Source organism: Anser brachyrhynchus (assembly GCF_964034855.1).
Source record: "Anser brachyrhynchus genome assembly, chromosome: 1".
NCBI lineage: Eukaryota > Metazoa > Chordata > Aves > Anseriformes > Anatidae > Anser > Anser brachyrhynchus.
Window position 1 is genome coordinate 110,570,237 of NC_137694.1, and position 19,044 is coordinate 110,589,280.

General features: G+C 35.8%; 1 long non-coding RNA gene across 1 annotated transcript; it reads right to left on the reverse strand.

The window, feature by feature from the left end:
* Positions 1-13,627: 13,627 nt before the first annotated feature.
* Positions 13,628-18,828, reverse strand: LOC308185356. Its single transcript, XR_013943322.1, has 3 exons — positions 17,448-18,828; positions 16,269-16,288; positions 13,628-13,968 (listed from the first exon to the last, which is right to left on the reverse strand). It is a non-coding gene; the product is annotated as an uncharacterized lncRNA (long non-coding RNA).
* Positions 18,829-19,044: the final 216 nt, after the last annotated feature.

Here is a 19,044-nt window from a genome sequence, read left to right on the forward strand (position 1 = left end):
CAGAGGTCTTAGCTTTCAATGAAGTGAAAGTAGTATCTGCCTATACACCCTACATCAGAAAAGGGTGTTGATTGCACAGTGGGTAAATTGTGCCTTAGATATCAGTTTAAAATGTAACTGGATCCCATAATGATCCCGTATAAGATAAATGTAGAGGTTTTCTTGATGGACAGATCTTTCTGCACAAAGAAGTCTGAGAACAAGACCAATGCTTTAAAAATACTCTTAAGCAACCAAAGACAAGTTCTTAGCAGCTATTGGTTTAGAACAATATATGTCCTAAATATATATATATACTTGGGAATTAAGGGAAATTGTTACAGGTGTGTTTAAAAAAATAAATGATGAAACCACTAAAGCATTGGCACTAGTGATGCATTGCTATTTCAGGGCAGCTAATGACTGCTGTGATAAAACTATGTAACAGTGTAGCTGAAAAGAAACTGGAAACAAAAGACTCAGCATACTTGAGTCAGTGCTCATATTTGGACTTAATAGGTAGGTTGATTACATTTAAAACTCCCATCAAAGAAAGAGGTTAATCAGGCAGATTTGTACTTCTTGTTGTTAAGAGTCCAGGTTTTTAGAGCTTGTCTTCAACCTCATCTCTAAAGAATGTAGAATGTTTCAAAGTTTGAAATGCTTTGATTTCATTGAATGCTTTGATTTCATTGAATGTCAATTTTCTGTATAAAACTCCAGAGTATTAATCCTATTATTTAATTATTAATATTCAGTATGTAAAAATTAGATACAACAGAAAGTGCATGCAATTTATTGTCAAACTACTCAGGAGGAAAATTTACTCTTGATTTAATCTCTAAATCCTGCTTAATACTATTGATATAATTGAACAGTGGGAATAACTGCAAGCATACTGCGTGCATACAATTTAAATACTAATTTTATTTCTTATTTGGAAAAGACACTATAAAACATGTATGTTCTTATGTATTTACAAGCAATTATGATGCAGTGAGAGTTTAAGTTGGATTGTGGATGGATTTGTGCCATGGAATGCCATACTCCTGAAAATTCCTTCTTTTTTTTTAAGTAACAATTTCAAAATGGCGACCATTTTTGCCAGTATAAAATCAGAATGGGGTTTTCAAGTCAAACAGCAACAAGAGACTAATTTGTTTCTCAGCACTGTAGGGGCAGAATGGGAGAGGCCGTTTAAAGGAACAGAAAAATGCTGCAGCTGACTTTGAAGACATAAAGCTACAAATGCTTGAGAGGCTTGAAAGGAGCCACAGGAGACAGTCAGCACAAAGCCAGTTACATAAAAACAAGCTGTATTGGGTCAGATGATAGTTCCCATGTGCTGTCTCCAAAGATACTGATGTTGGATGCTTAAGGAAAGAATGTAAGAAATAGGGCATGTACAGAATTATTCTTCCTCTAGTGTACTATCTCAGCATTCAAGACCCTGTAGTTGAGACATTTCTAAGGTGGCAAAATAGCTTATCTTTATTCAAACTGCTGATAGTTACAGCTCCAGTAAACGGTAAAACTGCATTATATTTTCTCTGACCTTACACATTTTCAGGAAAATGTCTCCTGACACCAAATCCAGTGCAGGTAATAGGTGAAGTAGAGAGAAAAAGTCCTGGAGGGTCTGCTAGGGATAAAACCATTCTCCAGAAAGATGCATGAACCAGGAAAAGAACCAGGGCTTTCCACATGGCAGATAAAAATCTTTCCCACTGAGTGTTACCAATTTAACACAATATTATAGCAAGATGCTGGTAGATCACCTTTTTCCTTATTGTAATATTTATTGCAAAGAGGAATGAGAACTATTCTCAGTAATAAGAATATAGAGCACCATTTGATGCACACAGATTTACTGAGAGGAATGAGTTGGTACTGGTATAACCCTCAGCTTTCAATAAGCAGCAAGATGGCTTATAGTGAGGACAAAGGAACCTGATTCTTCTGTTTGTGGGACACTACTGCAATGAATGTATTAGTTTCTATTTCTAAATATGCACGTAAAGAAGAAAAGAAATCTTAGTATCAGATGCTGTTAGAGTGACTTGCCCCAGAAATCTCTTAATTGTTCACATTCCTTTGTACAGGATTGTCTACATTTTTCCTCTTGATATGGTTAAGCCCTGTATATTGGACACAACTGGTTATGATTGATCCCTTCTGTCATGGCAGTTCCTGAAAAAGAAATTCTGAGTCAGAATAAAAGGATGTTTCCTGTTTATTAACAGCATGTATGCTTCATCAATGTATTAATTATTACCAAAACAGCAAGACAGTCAACATAGCTCCAGTTGTTTTAATATCATCATCTCCCACGGAGCAAAGTATGTAAGCATATGTTTAATTTATGTAAGTATTCAGCCCATTAGTCACTGGGCCTGAAGCATATTCTTAAAAAGGAACTATCATTATAATGCCCAGGGCAAATGAAATTTGTGTTGGTATTTATTTCTTGCAGTTTCATTTTCTCTTAAAAAAATAAAAATAAAAATCAATCCTTAGAGAAATATCTGCTTTCTGTCTAAAAAATGATTTTCCAAGTGTTGCAGTGATCTCATGCTTTAACAACAAAAATGAGAAATATGAAATGAGACCTCTGAGCAAAGCTCAGTAGGTCTTACAGCTACATAGTACACTTTACCAAACACTCTTTGTGGTGTTTTGTTTTACCCTGATTGGAGTTGATTCTGTACTGATTGATGGAGTTTTTATACTCTCAGGACTTCACTGCTTTGCACATTTGCAAGAAGGAAAAAATCATGTTCACTGACATTTTTATAAGTTACTTAATTTCTATGCCATTGTCACCCATAAAAATTTTTAAATAAATAAATAAAAAGAGCAAGCTTGGCTTTGGATCTTTCTCAGTTCATTTTACTCCTGTTGAATAGTTGAAATTGACATCTACAAAGTGCTTGCACATAAAAGAGAGTCAGCAATAGACAGGTTCTAGAAAGTAATGCTGGAGATAAAGAAGTCGTCTAATCATGTATAATGCCATCTGTTGAAAATCAAGTTATCTGTGTGATATTAACTGCCAGAATTCCAAAAGTTAAACCTAGCTGTTGTGTGGAGGGAGACAAGAAAAGAAAAAGGAAGAAAAAAAAAAAAGCAGCAAATATAAGGCTTGTTATGTGAAATATTCAGTGGAGTTAAGATAATAATGGCCATCAATTCACAAATTGCTTGTTGCCTATACAGATCCATACTACAATGATGTATTCTGAGAGGAAAAACAAACAAACAAACAAACAAAAAAAACATGGGCTTAATTTTTTCTTTTTTGTCTGGAGCTATAGTGGAGGGAGGGGAGAGGGTGTTCCAGTGATTAAGACGTTCACTAACATTTAAGCAAATACGCATAATAGTTCAAAGGAAATTAAAACAAATCACAATTTGAGCCAAATTTTATCAACATTTGGAAAAAATCAAACAAACACCAAACAAAATGATTTTTGAAAATAAAATTTAAATGTTTATGACTTGCTTCAGCATGTTAATTCTTTATTTTGTGACCCCATTTTCATGTCACACTTGAGTCACTTCTTTTTTAAGGATAAAAATTAATGTTTTAAGTTGATCTTAGCTTTTAAAATCCAGAAGCCTGCACCATCTTTATTTTAATAATCTAAAATAACAGCCTCAGAAAGAGGAATACTAACTGGTGCTTGTCAGAAAACTGGCAGAAGTGCAAAAATGCATTGTGACCTGAAAGCCGCCTCTATACTATGAATTGAAAAGTGCCTGAGGCTTTCTGGCTCTGAAGCTCTCTGGCACAGAAGAGTCCACATCCATACTGTTAAATTCATAAAATCAGAGTGGAATGATCATCAGTCCTGGGCTAAAACCATGCCAGGAATTGCTCTGAAGTGCATCAGTGACAAAATCTGAGAGCCATTTAGTGCTAGGGAAGCTTCCCTGGCTCCAATTTTGATGTATTATATGACACATTCAGGGATCAGAGCAAGCAATCCAGTTCTTCCACTACAGACAGGAGAATAACATAGGCATAGGCAGAAAGACTATTATGAGTAGAAAAAGGTTTAGATTTTGTGGGAAAGGGGAAGGGGAGCAGGGGTTATCTTAGCCCATTTTGCTAGCTACTCTCTTGGCAATCAAATGCCATTTTGCTTTGAGCAAAAGTCAATTTAATCAGTCTAGCAAGCCTTCAGAAGAAAGAAAACAAAACAAAACAAAAATTTACTTGGATGTGTCACATTAACAGAGTTGGTATGAGAGAAGCAGAAGCACACAGACCTTATACTGGATTGATTGGACCTTATGGTTCCCATTCCCAATAACAATCAGGAACAGGAAGCCAGGCCTGAGAGGCAGCAAGAAAAGACAAAAACAAGTTACAGGGCCAGGCCACTCCATAACTGTGACTTGTTTCTTCACCAGACTCATTCATCTTTCACTAGTATGACTGAGAACCTCAAGAAGTCTATGATAAATAATGTCATGATAAAAAACCCACAAGAGACTATGACTAAGCTCACCTTAATCAACATGATTCAGAGAAGTAAAGGAAGATGGATACAAAGCTACAGCTCAGACCTAATCCCATCAGATACTGGGGACAACATTTACATCACTGTTTCCAGCTTAAACTGATGCTGGAACTTCACACAACATTGGTTCAACAGCGGCAGCAGCGAGTTGGTCACAGCCATCAAGCTGGACACAAATTCCTGCATCTGTGCCACGATGATTCTTAGTGCAGTGGTTGTGGTCTCCTGCTGTAAATCGCCTACATACCTTATGATTATCATTTAATGCTGTATGAAAACAGACAGTAAAAAGAAGCAGCAGCAGTAGCAATTATTTCTTAATCATCCCAGAGTACCACTGGGGAGAAACTCATGTTCTCACTGAGTGGTCACCCTTGAAGCTTCACAGTAGAAGCCAATAAACTTGCTATGCAGCACATGTGACTGCAGCCTTTTCATTTCCAAGTAAAGGCCACTCACACTGTGTCTGAAGAGGAAGGAAAAGCTCTGAGCATATTAAAGAATGTTTGAAAGGTAATTGACTTGCACATTACCAAGGTGTAGTAATGGAAAAACATTCAGGGCAGCTTTACAAAACATAAATGTCTCAATGCAACCAATACTGCAACAGCTCATCTTTGAATCTACTAGCTTTAAAATGTTATTAATTACATTTCAAAATATTTACTGTTCCCTATAATATGATTTGTAAGACAATAAAACAGTGAGAAAACTAAAACAATATCCCTAATAAACAATAACTTGCTGATTTTCAACATTTTAAGGATATGATTCTCGGCCAGAGACAAATACTGGAAGTTACTTACCTGTCCTGTGGCCAGAAAGGATGTAAATAAGGTAGGGGTAGAACTACCAGGTCTTCCACTGTCCTAAACATTTTTAAAAGCTGGCATGTTTTACAAATTAAGTTTATGAGCAGCTGAATGCTTTCAGAAGTAACCACGGAGAATGAATATATCAAGCTGATTTCACATTTCTGTAATTACACCTATGACCCTTCACTCAGCATGGATAAAAGACCACTAGCCAAAGGAGTCTCTGCCCTGCCAGGCGGGATAGGGCTGTGGGAAACTGGAGCCTGGCCTATGGCCTCAGTGGAGTAGGGGCTGGCGGCCCTGTGGCTGGTGTGGGACCTGGGCCTGGGTAGGTGGGGAAGCCCCAGGGGTGGGCAGGGATGGGCAGGGTTTGTGGCATTCTTGGGGCCCAGACAGTGTGTTCTAAGGCAGCACCTGAATATAATGGCAATTTAAATGTGTTAGACCCAAGCACTGGTGCAGGCCAGTTTTCTACTGCTTTTTACCTTTCGGGTTTTTGGTTGGTTGGTTGGTTGGTTTGGTTTGGTTTTGAGACTTGACATGACCTTATTCCGTATTTCTCTGCTCCTTGTTGTGTTTTTTAGCATGCATTGCATAGAAACATGCTTATCTGTGTCAAAGTCTGTAAGTCAGATTAAGTGGCCAAAATCTTTCCCAAAAAGTGATTTCAATATTACAGAAAACAATACAAGATTAAATGCATCAGTTTTGAACAACTTCTCTTTCATCTGAAAGTTCTGTGGCAAAATAGTGTAATCATGGAAAATGATGATTAATATTGAGGTTACAACACACACAAAAATACTTTAAAAAACAGAAAATAAGGGCAGTTAAACTACATCTTCCTGTCAACTTTGATATTATGTACTAACTGAAGGTTCCTTGAATCATGCTTCACCCTTTACGAGATAAACTGCTATGTTGTTGGTTACTCTGAAGCTGTTTTAAATTTGAAGCCTTTTATTAATAAAATCATCAGCAAAGATTAGGAAGAGGAAGATTATTTACCAAGAGATCCTTCAGCATATGGAAACTGCTTCATGCAATTCTACTTCATTTCACAGAAAGAAAAGAAACAGCCAAATCATTTCTTTAAAAAAATGTGTTTCTTTTTCCCCAGATGCATCCGGGGGGGCGAAGGGGGGGAGGGGGGGGGATGTTAACCTCTCACAAAATAAATTTTCAAATGACATCTGTTTTTCCTTACGTTTCCACGTGGGAATTTAAAACAATCCTGCCAGTAAGAGCCAATGATTTAGCTCTCTTTAGAGAAGCTTAGAGGATCTTTAGATCCTCTTTCCCTAAGGACAATATCCCATGGGATCTCATCCACTAATTTTTTGAACAACTGGAAGTTTGCTCTTCCAAAGTTGAAGGTCCTGACTTTGCTCTTTGCCAGGCCCACATCCTCGAGATGACAAACTGAACCAGGGCATGATCACTGCAACCCAGACTGCCTCCAATCTTAACCTCTTTAATAAGGTCATCCACACTGGTGAGCACCAGGTCCAGAAATGCTTCTCCTCTGATTGGTTTGTCTAATACCTGGACGAGGAAGTTGTCCTCAATACTATCAGACCACAACAGTACTGTTACCAAGCTAAAGGCAATAGCCTGCCAGTATATGCAGCAGTTGTAAAATGTTCTTCTTTTTTCCTAATGAATACTTTACTGCCATTAAATCATGACTTCAGCCATGATCTTAACTTCTTGCCTGAAATTTAAAGAATGGTCCACAAGCAACACAGCTAACTTTTTGTTCTTTTGGAAATGTTATGGCAATTAACAAAATGAAATCCTCATCATTACGGACATAAAAAGTCAAGAAAGACAGTTTTTCAAGCTCCACAGAAAAATACACCTCTTTATGTTAAATAAATTTAAAGAATTAGAAAATGGAAAAGACTGCAAAATTGTAAATAGACACAAATAATTTTCCTCTCATAATTACAGATTTTGTGCCTAAGATACAAATTAAAATCTAGGAGGACTGAAGAATCTAGGTAGGGAAATAAGATTTACAAAGACAGGCTGTATACATAAACACAGAATGATTTAAGAGTATTGCTTTCTCCATTATTTCAACTGAATCTATCAGTCACATACACCTATAGTTGCATAACCACTGGCACATATTTCTTCCAAATACTGAAAACTTCAATTGCTATCTATGATTATTTCTTTATGATTTTGAATGAGTATGGGTTTTGTATCAAAGTAATTAAAACACAGTGAATAGAAGCCTTATATATGAAGTTAACATGCTTAAAAATCTAAGCAATTAATCAGTTACCTTTACTAAACCAATAAGTAAGTCTATGATTACCTAGAATCAATGTGAAAAATCCATCTGAAATTCTCTGAATTTCTACTGCTTGAATGTCATTACAGAAGAAATAATTTATAATGAATCCAGAAATATTTTTACAGTGATATGAACAATTTCAATTTTCCAGTTTAAAAAAAAAAAAAAAGTTCCTTTTGTATCTTAAGAAATATTACCTTTGAAAACTTTTACCTCCTATGGAAAGTACTGGATTTTTGTTGAATTCAAGTAAGATGACAAACTACCAAATGTTATGATACTTGTAAAATTAAATGTCCTGCTGGTGTTGCATGATTCTATTTGCCATTTAAGTTCAGTATTATTGATTCACTAATATCTCCTGCTGTGCACATCTACTTCCTTGTCAAGTTGAAGTTTCTGGCCACACTTGTCACTGGATATGTTATCTAGCTGGAGAACCAGATAGAGAATAGGGACCTGATATTTCCTAGAAGCAGCACAAAGACATTTTCAATCTGTACTTTTATGATTTTTCACATCAGAAAAAAAAAAAAAGTTTTTAAAATATTGACTTTGTTCGTATTCAAAAAGTGTTATGATATTCCAGTGTTTTAGATAATTTTATTTCACATGATATTCCATTGTATTTTCATAAATAGTTTGTACAGAAACATTTAGACCTGCTCTTCTTCAGGCATGTCAGTGAAATCACCAGTGGAAATTTATTAATTTAAACAAGGTCTTTACTCTACTTAGAGTGAACACTTTCAGTTTGTTACAGTTCACTTCTACATAGAGATCTGCATTTGCACTTAGTCCTTTACTCTTCTGGAGAAAATGAAGTGCTGCATGTGAAAAGGATATCTCTTCTTTATATTTGCTATGACTAATAGGAGATAAAAAAAGGTGTGGGGGGGTGAATAGGAAGGACTTATGTAGACAATACATAACAAAATTATTATGAGTATTAACTTTAAGAGATGCCACCTTACTGTAAGAAGAGTCTATTATAATGAATCTCTGAGCAAAGAAGATATAAGAAGCCTGTTTTAATTCCCAGTTTACTTGGTCCACTGAGAGGAATAAGTAATGACAAGACAAAGGATTACTAAACTCCTAAACAAAGTCAAACTTTGTTTTTCTTTTGTTCTAGCCAATAGTAGGAAATCTGCTTTCATACATTAAGAACATGATTCTTTTAATTATATTATTCTTCTACTTGGCTCTAATGCTGTAGGTGTTCCAAGTATGAGGCTATTTCTTTATTGGATTTTGGCAGTACAAAGAAATGGGGTCCAGTCAGATCCTGGAAGGCATCATCAGAGAATGAGCAATCAGAAAGATTATAAAGTTCTTATAAGTGTATGGGCTCTGTTTTATTTTATGAGCTGTATTGTGCAGGGCTGCCAAATCCAAAAGATAATTAAATGCAGCAAAGACGTAAGAAAAAAGAGTCAAATAAAATAATATTTACTCCTGAATAATCATTTTCACAATCAACTTTAATGCTTTGACAGAAATCCATCTCTGAATTGAGGAAGAAAGGGTTTGTAATTATTCTTTCTGACAGTCATATTGGCCCAACAAAGAATTGCAACTGCATCAGAAAATCTGAAACTAGAATTCCCAGAGGCAGAAAAACACTTATTCTTTTAGCATAATCTTTTCAAAGAAGACAAATGGAAGTTACTGTAGGCAGGAGAAGAGGGATGCTATAGATAGAAAGACAAACACAGAAGGATGGAGTCATTCACAGGTGTGTGGAGCATGGTGGAAAAAATTGCATGTATCACCGATAGCACAGAATTAGCCCTTGCTAGCCACAATAGCCACAATATTGTTAGCCACAATAGCCCTTGCTAAAGGTTGTCACTGAAACCAGCCACCTACCATAAAGGTAGATGTGGAACAAGATTTACTTCTGTAATACGTAGGTTGTGTGTATATATGTGTGGGTGACTCAGTTATGCATATATATATATAAAATAAATAAAACTTCCTTTCAGAAAAAAAAAATAATCCAAATTCAATTTTATTTTTTACTTACTAAATATACCTGTGAGCCTACTTTCACACCACAACCTTGACTTCTGTTTCTTTTTAATTGGAAGAAAAATCATCTTTCTTTAGTTTCCTAGCCTTTTAAATAGAAAGGACAGAAACAGAATTCAGTGGTCTGTTCTGCACTGTGACCTGCCACTGAGGAAGGAAATCTCTTGGAAGGTGAGAGAACTGGATTTAAACTTATTAGCTGCATGGGAAGATTTGATAGCTGTGCCACTCAGGGGAGTAGCGTAGCCAGCGTGGCAGTGTACCCCATATGCATATCCCAATGACTGTGATATTCTCCTGGGAAATGAGACAGATGGGTAGCCCTATGGCAAGCCTTGCCCAAGAATGTGATTTTTGGAGCACTCTTCTGGGAAAAGCAGCAGTGACTCAAGTCTCAAACAGAAAAGGAGGAATGCAAATGTTTCTCATCCCACACATTTACAAAGAAAGATGACCAGCTTCTCTTCAGTAACTACTTTTTCATAATTATAACTCAAATATTTTTCAGGTAAAGGCACTTGATGACTTGGAAACTGAAGTATTTGAGGTTACCCTTTCACAGACAAAGCATTGTCCCAAAACAATTTAACTTGCCTAAAGCTAAACTTTGCCATTTTGCTTTATGCTTCAAAACCACCATACCAGTTCTGTATTTCTGACCTCTAGTAGCCTGAACATCCCCAACCATAAAGTTGCTCTCAAACTTGTAGCCGCTGCATGGCAGCAAAATCTCTGTCCCTGTGCACAGGACACTTGTCATTGTAGCAGCATGTAGCTTACATCCTAAAGTCAATTTCTGTTTCCATAGCTGTAGGCCAGCTGGAGAATTAAACACCCATCACAGAAGAAGAGCAGGTCAAGAAGTTCTTAACCAGAAAACTTGGTGGTGTTTTGTTTCTTTTAAGACAAAACACAGAACAGAACAGAACATACATTGAAAAGTAAAAAAAAAAAAAAAAAAAACACTAAGCAAGATATTTAACATCATTAATTTACATTCAGATATTTGATGAGATATAATAAATGAAAATGTGGGAGGAAAATTAGAAGAAATGTGTTTAACACAACTAGCTGATATAAGAGTAAGTGGCAGACCTAGGATACTGGCATTTTCTTACAAATACATGGAAGACAGTTTCAATGGAAGGGTGCCATTTAGCTCTTAGCATCTATTGGTTTATATTTGTACTTTTTCTATGTCACTATGTCAAGCAGAATAACTATCTTGTTAGCACAAGAATAGAAATGAATATTATCTTCTCAAGAAAAGTAAGAAGCAATGATATAAGGTAAAATGCTTTCAGTTCCAAAGGTTTTACTTAGGCCTTTTGCCTTTGTTGATTCTATAAACAAAGATTACTCACTAATGGGCAGAGCTTCTGGTTTGATCATTTGATATTGACCTATAATGCTGAATAAGTTATACCCATTTATTATTTCTCATTTAAGACAAAGTACTTAATTTAATTCAGATGGAATTTTTAAATGCTAATATGCTCATATCTCAAAGCAACATACTCAATGACATTTGATATTTCAAAGTCTTCCATTAAATAAAATTAATGTTATGTAATAATGTACTAAACTATTTTGAACTGGCTGTTTCTTACAACAAAACAGTGCACAAGTCTCATCAATAAATTATCTCAAAGATGTTGTGAGATACTGTAAGTTTCCAATGGAGATTTTTGTGAGAGCCATATCTCAGCTGATAGGATACTTTTTATTCACCTGTGACTTTAAAAGAAAATTGCCACAAATAAAACAAAGATTAGTTTTGTCTTAGCTGTTTCAGTTTGTCAGGCTTGTAGAGGTTGAAAGAAATGCTAAAAGTGAAGAATGATACATCATTAAGTTAAATTTAGGAACAAATACCTGATTTTCTTTATCAAGTTGAATTATTGTATTTTCCCACTTCTACAATTTATGTTTAAAATACATGTTGCATGTATGTGAATTGCAGTTTTATAATTCATCTGCGCCAGCTTTAAATTTAATAAAAAGTTAAAATTAAAAATAGTTTCATACAGTTCATACTTATTTCCACAACCTACTATCACTCAGTGGATGCCTATGCCATATATGCCTGTGGCATACCTACCATGTATAGTCAACTAAGGAGTTTTTCTACTGGATCAATCTGTCCTTCAGATCCATCTCATCTAACAACGTCTTCGAAACCAGATCAGTTTGCTCAAAGCCCCATGCAACCTGGCCTTAAACACTTCCAGGGAGGGGACATCCACAACTTTTCTTGGCAACCTGTTCCAATACCTCACCACCCTCTGAGTAAAGAACTTCTTCCTAATGTCTAATCTGAATCTACCCTTTTTTAGTTTAAAGCCATTACTCCTTGTCCTGTCACTCCACTCCCTGACAAAGAGTCCCTCCACAGATTTCTTGTAAGCCCCCTTTAAGTACTGGGAGATTGCTATAAGGTCTCCCCTGAGCCTTCTCTTCTCCACCCCAACTCCCACTCCCTCAGCCTGGCTTTATAGGAGGGGTGCTCCTGCCCTTTGATCATTGTCATGGCTCTCCCCTGGACTCACTCCAATAGGTCCATGTCCGTCTTGTGCTCCGGGGGACCCAGAGCTGAACGCAGTACTCCAGGTGGTGTCTCACAACAGCAGAGTAGAGGCCTCCCTCAACCTGCTGGCCATGCTGCTTTTGATACAGCCCAGGATATGGTTGGGTTTCTGGGCTGAAGACACACATTACCAGCTCATGTTGAGCTTTTCATCTGCCAACCCCTTCCCCCCACCCCTCCCCAAGTCCTTCTCCTCAGAGCCAGATATACAGAATCTTTTGAAAGTGAACAGTAGTTTATAATAGTAAACTTTTTAAAATACAATGCATTTTATAGGAAAAGAACATTCAAGTCCTAAGAATGTTTCTAAAGAATATATATCATCACTTTAAATAAAAGCCAGGAAGTTATTTTCATTGCTTTCAAAAAGATCTTTTATTGTTTTTATACTATCTAAATATTTGGAAGGCATTTCCTATAGTAATGCCTTTCATAATTAAATTGAGCAAGTGCCCTTAAAGCTGTAAATGATCACTGTCTTGTATTGACCAAAATAACTTTTTCTCTCAGAAAGAACACAATCTAACCACCACATAAAGAGCTGCAGACAGTGGCTGAGAAGAGATGAAGTGAGGAGATTTAGACTCTTTTCCCAGCTCTGGCATTAGCCAGCTGACTGAGCTTGACAATGTTACTCCCTTCTCTGTGCTCTATTTTCCTCTGTAAAATAGGGATGAATTGCATGTGTCCATTGAATTTGAGTGACCCCTCCTTCCCTATCCTCAGCATGGTAAATGGATACAGAATCAAAGTATGTCTATCTACAAAATCTATCAGCCTGGAAAAGCACATCTTTTTCCCTCACCAGTAGTAAGAATAATGCTTAGGTTATGAGCACAAGGAGTAACCTGAGAAAATCTTCACCACCACCTATCTTCTCTGCTCCTTTTTTTGCTCCCTTTAAGCACTCACTGGAAAACTGCTTATCTACTTTTGAAAGTGTTATTGAAAATATATTTTTCACTCCATAAAGCTTTGGTTTAATATGTCTGTATATATATTCAGCTAGTGATTTACACTTAAAAAAAACACACACAAAAATTCCTCTTCTTTTTCTGCATCACATACCACAGTTTCACAAAAGTAAATGTGAATTTCACAGACAAATTCCTGTTGAAAACCTGAATAAGGACATGAGGAGCCATTTCAAAATAACAGAGGTAAGCTCAAAAACCTTCTTCACACAGAGTAATTTGGCTTCTTTACATGTGACTTAAAAATACTTTAAAATCAGAGATCAAATCGGTGGCCATCCTGATCAATTTGATGAAAGTTTAAAAATTAAGTTCTACATTTTTATTCTTTCACCTGTGATGAATGAAGAATTTGAGATCTTATCATTATCAAAAAAATGAGATTTAAAAAAAAATCTAAGAAAAACTAAGGTTTTTCATATTCAATTGACACTTTCTTAATTTTTAAGGAACTGAGATTTATTTTTTTTTTAATAGGAATGAGCACAGTATCAGAAAATGGCTATAGCATTGCAACTAAAAGTTGGTAGCAGCATCACTTCGCATTGGTCTCTTCTCCCTCCAGAAACCTTAAGATCAAAGATCAAAAAAAAACAACTTAAAGATCAAACTGATCTTTATCAATAATGTATACTTCACTTACACTCTCAATTTTGATGGGGTTTACTATGTGAACATTACTGCTGGATACTTAGCTGATGAATCTCTCTTCCCTCTATAAGTGTCTTTTTGAACAGTTGCCCAGCATCTGTTGATAGAAACACACAGAAGCAGATCTTCACTCATTATAAACTGTTATATCCTTATGAAAATAATTACTAAGCACATCACCAGCTCAGATTCACTCCAGTGATCTTCTCTTTTTTAGTTTCAAAGGATCTGACCTCAGCAATAGAAATATATAAGTTGACTACATTTTCTTTAGACTTCAGTATTTTGTGAAATCTGAAATAAACCTGTTATAGTTTCCCATGGTAAAATAGGACAAATTGGTCCTGCCACAGTCCCTTAGATAACAAGAAGTACTTCATTAATGGATCACAACCAAAATTTTGCCTGAAGGCTCAACGATGCAAAGCAAAAAGTCATGTGACTATTTTAAACTTGGGACACTTTATAATGGTAAACTTATAGATCATTTTATATCTTGGAGTGAGATTTTCAATTACAAGGGCTACAAGTGTAATTTTCATGCCGTCATATAGAGGCATTGGGATACACATTAAAGCGCACAGAATTGGCAACATTTTTGTCTTTCCCATGATTATTTTTTCAATTATACAAATACTATAAACCACTATTTAAAAAGTAATAGTTGTTACACATCTTTCTTCATTTCCTTAGTTACTCCACTGGAAGAACGTGCACTCTGATGTGCTAGTATGTTACTTGTACAACAGAGCAATTTTTTTAGTCGAGTATTTGTTTTGCCAAATTATGTACATAGAGTTCAAATTCATAGGTAAACATGGAATTTGTCAAATTACTTGACAAAACTTATAAAGGAGATGAAAATACACAGATGATTTGTTTTGTTTTTCCTGAAAAAAAATCTCTAAATCATTAAGTTCACCTAAATGCAGATTGAAAATAAAATCTGTAAAGAAAAAAAAAAAGTTGTCAACTGGTCAAACTAAAAAGGCAACAATCAGTAATTAGTATAGACCATGTTACTACTATAGAACAGTACTGGTCAAACTCTCCATTGCTTATTCAGAATCCATTGATCAAAATATTTCTGGAGGACATAATATGCAAAAACTCTGTGCAGGTGTCCAAAGGTCTGTGATATGAAAATGAGATAGCACTAATAGATATTTACAATATAATTTAAACAGCAAAATACCAAAGAATAATGCTATATAAAATATGAAGGACAGAGCTGATCAATGTCAAAAGAAGAAAGCAAAGGAAGTGGTTTGAAAGAATTCATGAAGTTTAGTTGTTGTTATAGTTATTCTCCATCTGTGCATATGCAAATATATATATAAATAAAAAAAAGCAATCTCAAATAGAGGAAATAAAAACGAGACAAAAGTGCAATGAAGTTGGATTGATAAGATGAAAAGAGATATTTATAAGAATATTACATTTTTAGTCAAACAACAGTGATTGTACAATACCCTCAGTTCATAGACTTTCCTACACAGAAAGGGGAACAATTTTGAATCTCTAATATGATTAGAAATAATAATTTTTGTGCAGTCCTGAAATTTGAAAACATGTATTTTAACAGACAAGTCTAACATGTAGAATCTTATTTTCTAGACTACCTAGCAAGTGTGTCATACAACTAATTCTTAATCACTTAACAGCTATCAGACCTTCAAATGGTTAAAAAACATCAATCAAAGAAATGCTGAAAGACGGTAACATAAATATTTTACAGACATTTCCCAGAACCAGGAAAAACTGAGCAGATTGAACCCTTTCCATACAGGTAAGAAAACAGTTAAGTGAAATTATGACCAATTCAATTTGCAAAACATGTAAAGGCCCCAATGTAACAATCAAATTAGAATAATTGTTTTGAAGTTCTTTGTATTGGAAATGTTGACAGATAACAACCACTTCCATTTCCCTCAAATTTAGAGACAGCCTCATAAAGCAAATCCTTCTGAATGTCTATATTTAACAATAACTTTCACAGTCAAACATCTCTGACAATCATGAAAATAATTAACATTTAGAAAGTCAAATACCACATCACGGCAAATACATTACAACATGCAGTAATTGCAAAAGAAATCTTTGAAGCTGACCGTTAAAATGTCTTATTCTTTTCACTGAAATTTTAATTAAGAAGGTCTAACCCACAAGGTTTTGTAAAAGCACTTCTGACTTAATAAATTACGAGATGAAACGTGACACTATTTTTTAAAGTAGCTTTTTTTTCTTTCTTACGTTGTTCTCCTTATATTTGTTGTATTTCCTATGCTTGTTGTACAGATGGATACACCTGTGGTGAATGGGTTAACATGCAGGCTTTTTTTTTTTTTTACTGCATACAAATATAATGCATACCACAAGTTAGCTTTTAATACTAACCTTGTAGAAGTTACTGCAAGCTGAAAAATGACAGAAGGGTGAAGTTAAGACACAAAGATTTGGTCATTAAATGACAAGTAGTTATTGGATGGATCTATACTTTGCAAATTACTCAGTTTGAGGTGTGGGTCAGAAGTTAGAGATCCCAAACACAGCTGCTTTTAAAATATTATCAGACCTGGACTAGAGACCACAGTTACAAACTAATCGTATTGCCCCAATTAATCTCACCTATAGCACAGTTACTGCATGAAGAAATATGCTGACATGATATCAGACTGAGTCCCAGGAAAATATCACCATATAACTGTAACATGAATTCTGTACTAACAAAAACACATTAAACAGCTAAAATTGCTCTCAGACATTCAGAAATTGTGAAGTCCAGAAGCTGCCTGATTAACAACAGACTACTCTTAAGTATAAGTGTGGTGGAGGCATTGATTAGCTGGTTAAAGGGACATGGAGGGAATAAATAAATAAATAAAAAAAAAATTAAAATCATTCCGATTCCACAAGAAAAAGTTTCTTTATGAGTAATGTATTGAAAGTATTTCTTGGAATTTGAGTGTTCATTTCTACTGTCTACAAACAGGTTTCTTAAAACATTCAGAAATACGTGGGACTGGCACTCATGAATTTTCCCTAAATACTTTTTAAAAGAGGGTATCTGGAAAGCTAATATTTAGTCATAAGTTTGCTTGCTCTAGGGAAGGCAGTTCTGCATGAAAAGAAGAATCTTAAGGATTTGATAGCTACAGATGGTATAAAGGAGAATTTTTAATACTGAAGCATAGAAATAGGGATTAAGAGGAGAAAAAAAAATGGAGTTGCATCATTTTTACCAAAAGGAGACTATGTTTACACTTCACTAGTGAAGCAAAATCATTTTGAATAGCAAAAGTGTTTTCTGCAAGTCCCAACAGGTATCACTAGACCCCTTTCCTCTAGTTTATCCTTTTGGCTGTGTCACATAACGTTACACTGAGGAAAAAACAGATTCAGTACAGGAAACAGCTTTGGTGAGATTGATGTGAGGCTTTCATAATATTAATGCAGAGAAGTGGTATCAGAACAAAGTGAACTTAAGGGAATAGTCTAGCACATGCTCAGAGACAGATAAGTAAGACATCCTGGTAATCAAAAAAAAAAAAAAAAGGAAAGAGGAATTACATTAACCTGATAGTATATCTGAGAACAGGCACAAACAGGTAACATCCACCCCACAGCAGAGGAAGGAGTGTGAATGCAGTGGGAGATTGGCACAGCTAAAAGCTCAGCTCTTCATTGACCTCAATCACAGAAAAACAAGAGATAACAGCAAGGTCAATTTACTAAGAGTGGATCAAAAGAAGAGCTGCACTGAGTATGGATAAAATCAGCTGAGGCCAAAGCATTCGTTAAGATGCAATTAATTATGGAGCAAGTCCCTCCTGGAGAACATTTCTAGGCAACTACAGAAGGTGATGGGTGACAATCAGCACGGTAAGTCATGCCTGACCAATCAGGGTGCTCCTGCAGCAAAGACAGCCAACAGTATCCTGGGCTGTAGTAACCTAGGTCCACATTTTTCTTGTTCAGCATCTTACTAATAACACAGCAGCAGCAGTTCTTGTTGCTGTTCTAGCTCTTTGCAACTTCAACTCCAGGCAAGCTTTGGATTGCCTAGCATCATCCATGCATATCAAAGTAGTATTTCTAAATTCACACTTTGAGCCTGGTTCCTGTTTTCTCTTCCTGCCTTCTGCTTTCTAATGTTGGATTTCAGTCATGAGTTCCTTATTTAGCCAGGATGGTCTTCTGTAAAATCTGCCTGATTTCCAAAGTATCAAGACGGAACATTGTTGCAGCTGGAGGAGATTGTTCTTAAAGACCTGCAAGTTTTCTTCAGTTCTTTTGCCCTTCAGAGCTGCCTCTTCTAGGATCCCTTCTACCATTTCACTGAACAACACACAGCCTGCTATCCTGAAGCCCCCAGTCAGTGCTCTGTTATTCCCCTACCTCACACCCCCTAGGGTCTTCAAGTCCACTATTTCATGGTCACTAATAATCAGGGATACTAATGATTACCAAAATCCCAAACAGTTCTATTTTGTTAGTGATTATGAGCTCCAGCTGTGCATCACCTGGTTGGCCCATGCAGTACCTGTAACAAGTACCTCAACACTCCCCAGCAACATCCTTGACTGCTTGTCTTGTACAATGTTGCCTTGCTAATCAGGAAGGTTAATATTCCCCATAAGAATCAGAGCCTGTGATACGGGGATTTACTTGATTTATTTAGGGAAGATGTCAGTTTCTATCCCTTTTGTCCACAATTTAGACAGAACTTGTCTAACATTTTACTCTAAATCAGATTAAGTACAACTGAAGCACAACTCAAATATTCTAATTGGCCTGGAGAGTGAGAGGGTCTATCACCATTCTATCAAAAGTGGTACAACTTATACAAAACGTTGTTTCATGCAACATATATGATCTCAATATATCTGATCTATATATTAATACATCGACATCTTTAATGTATATCCTCTTAACAGGTCTCTTTCTCTGTATGAAATATCCCCTTCTTTAAACATCATAAGTTGAAGAACTCTATGCTCTCAGCCAACTGAAAGCCAGCTTAGATACTGAACCACACATCTGTGGCACCACAGAGCTTCATAGTTTCATTATTCCTAGAAAGCTGTCTACAGCACTGTCTGTCTCCCTATCTGTACAACATGGGTCACTTTTATAAAATCCTCCAAAACATATCAAAAGCACTATGTACAAT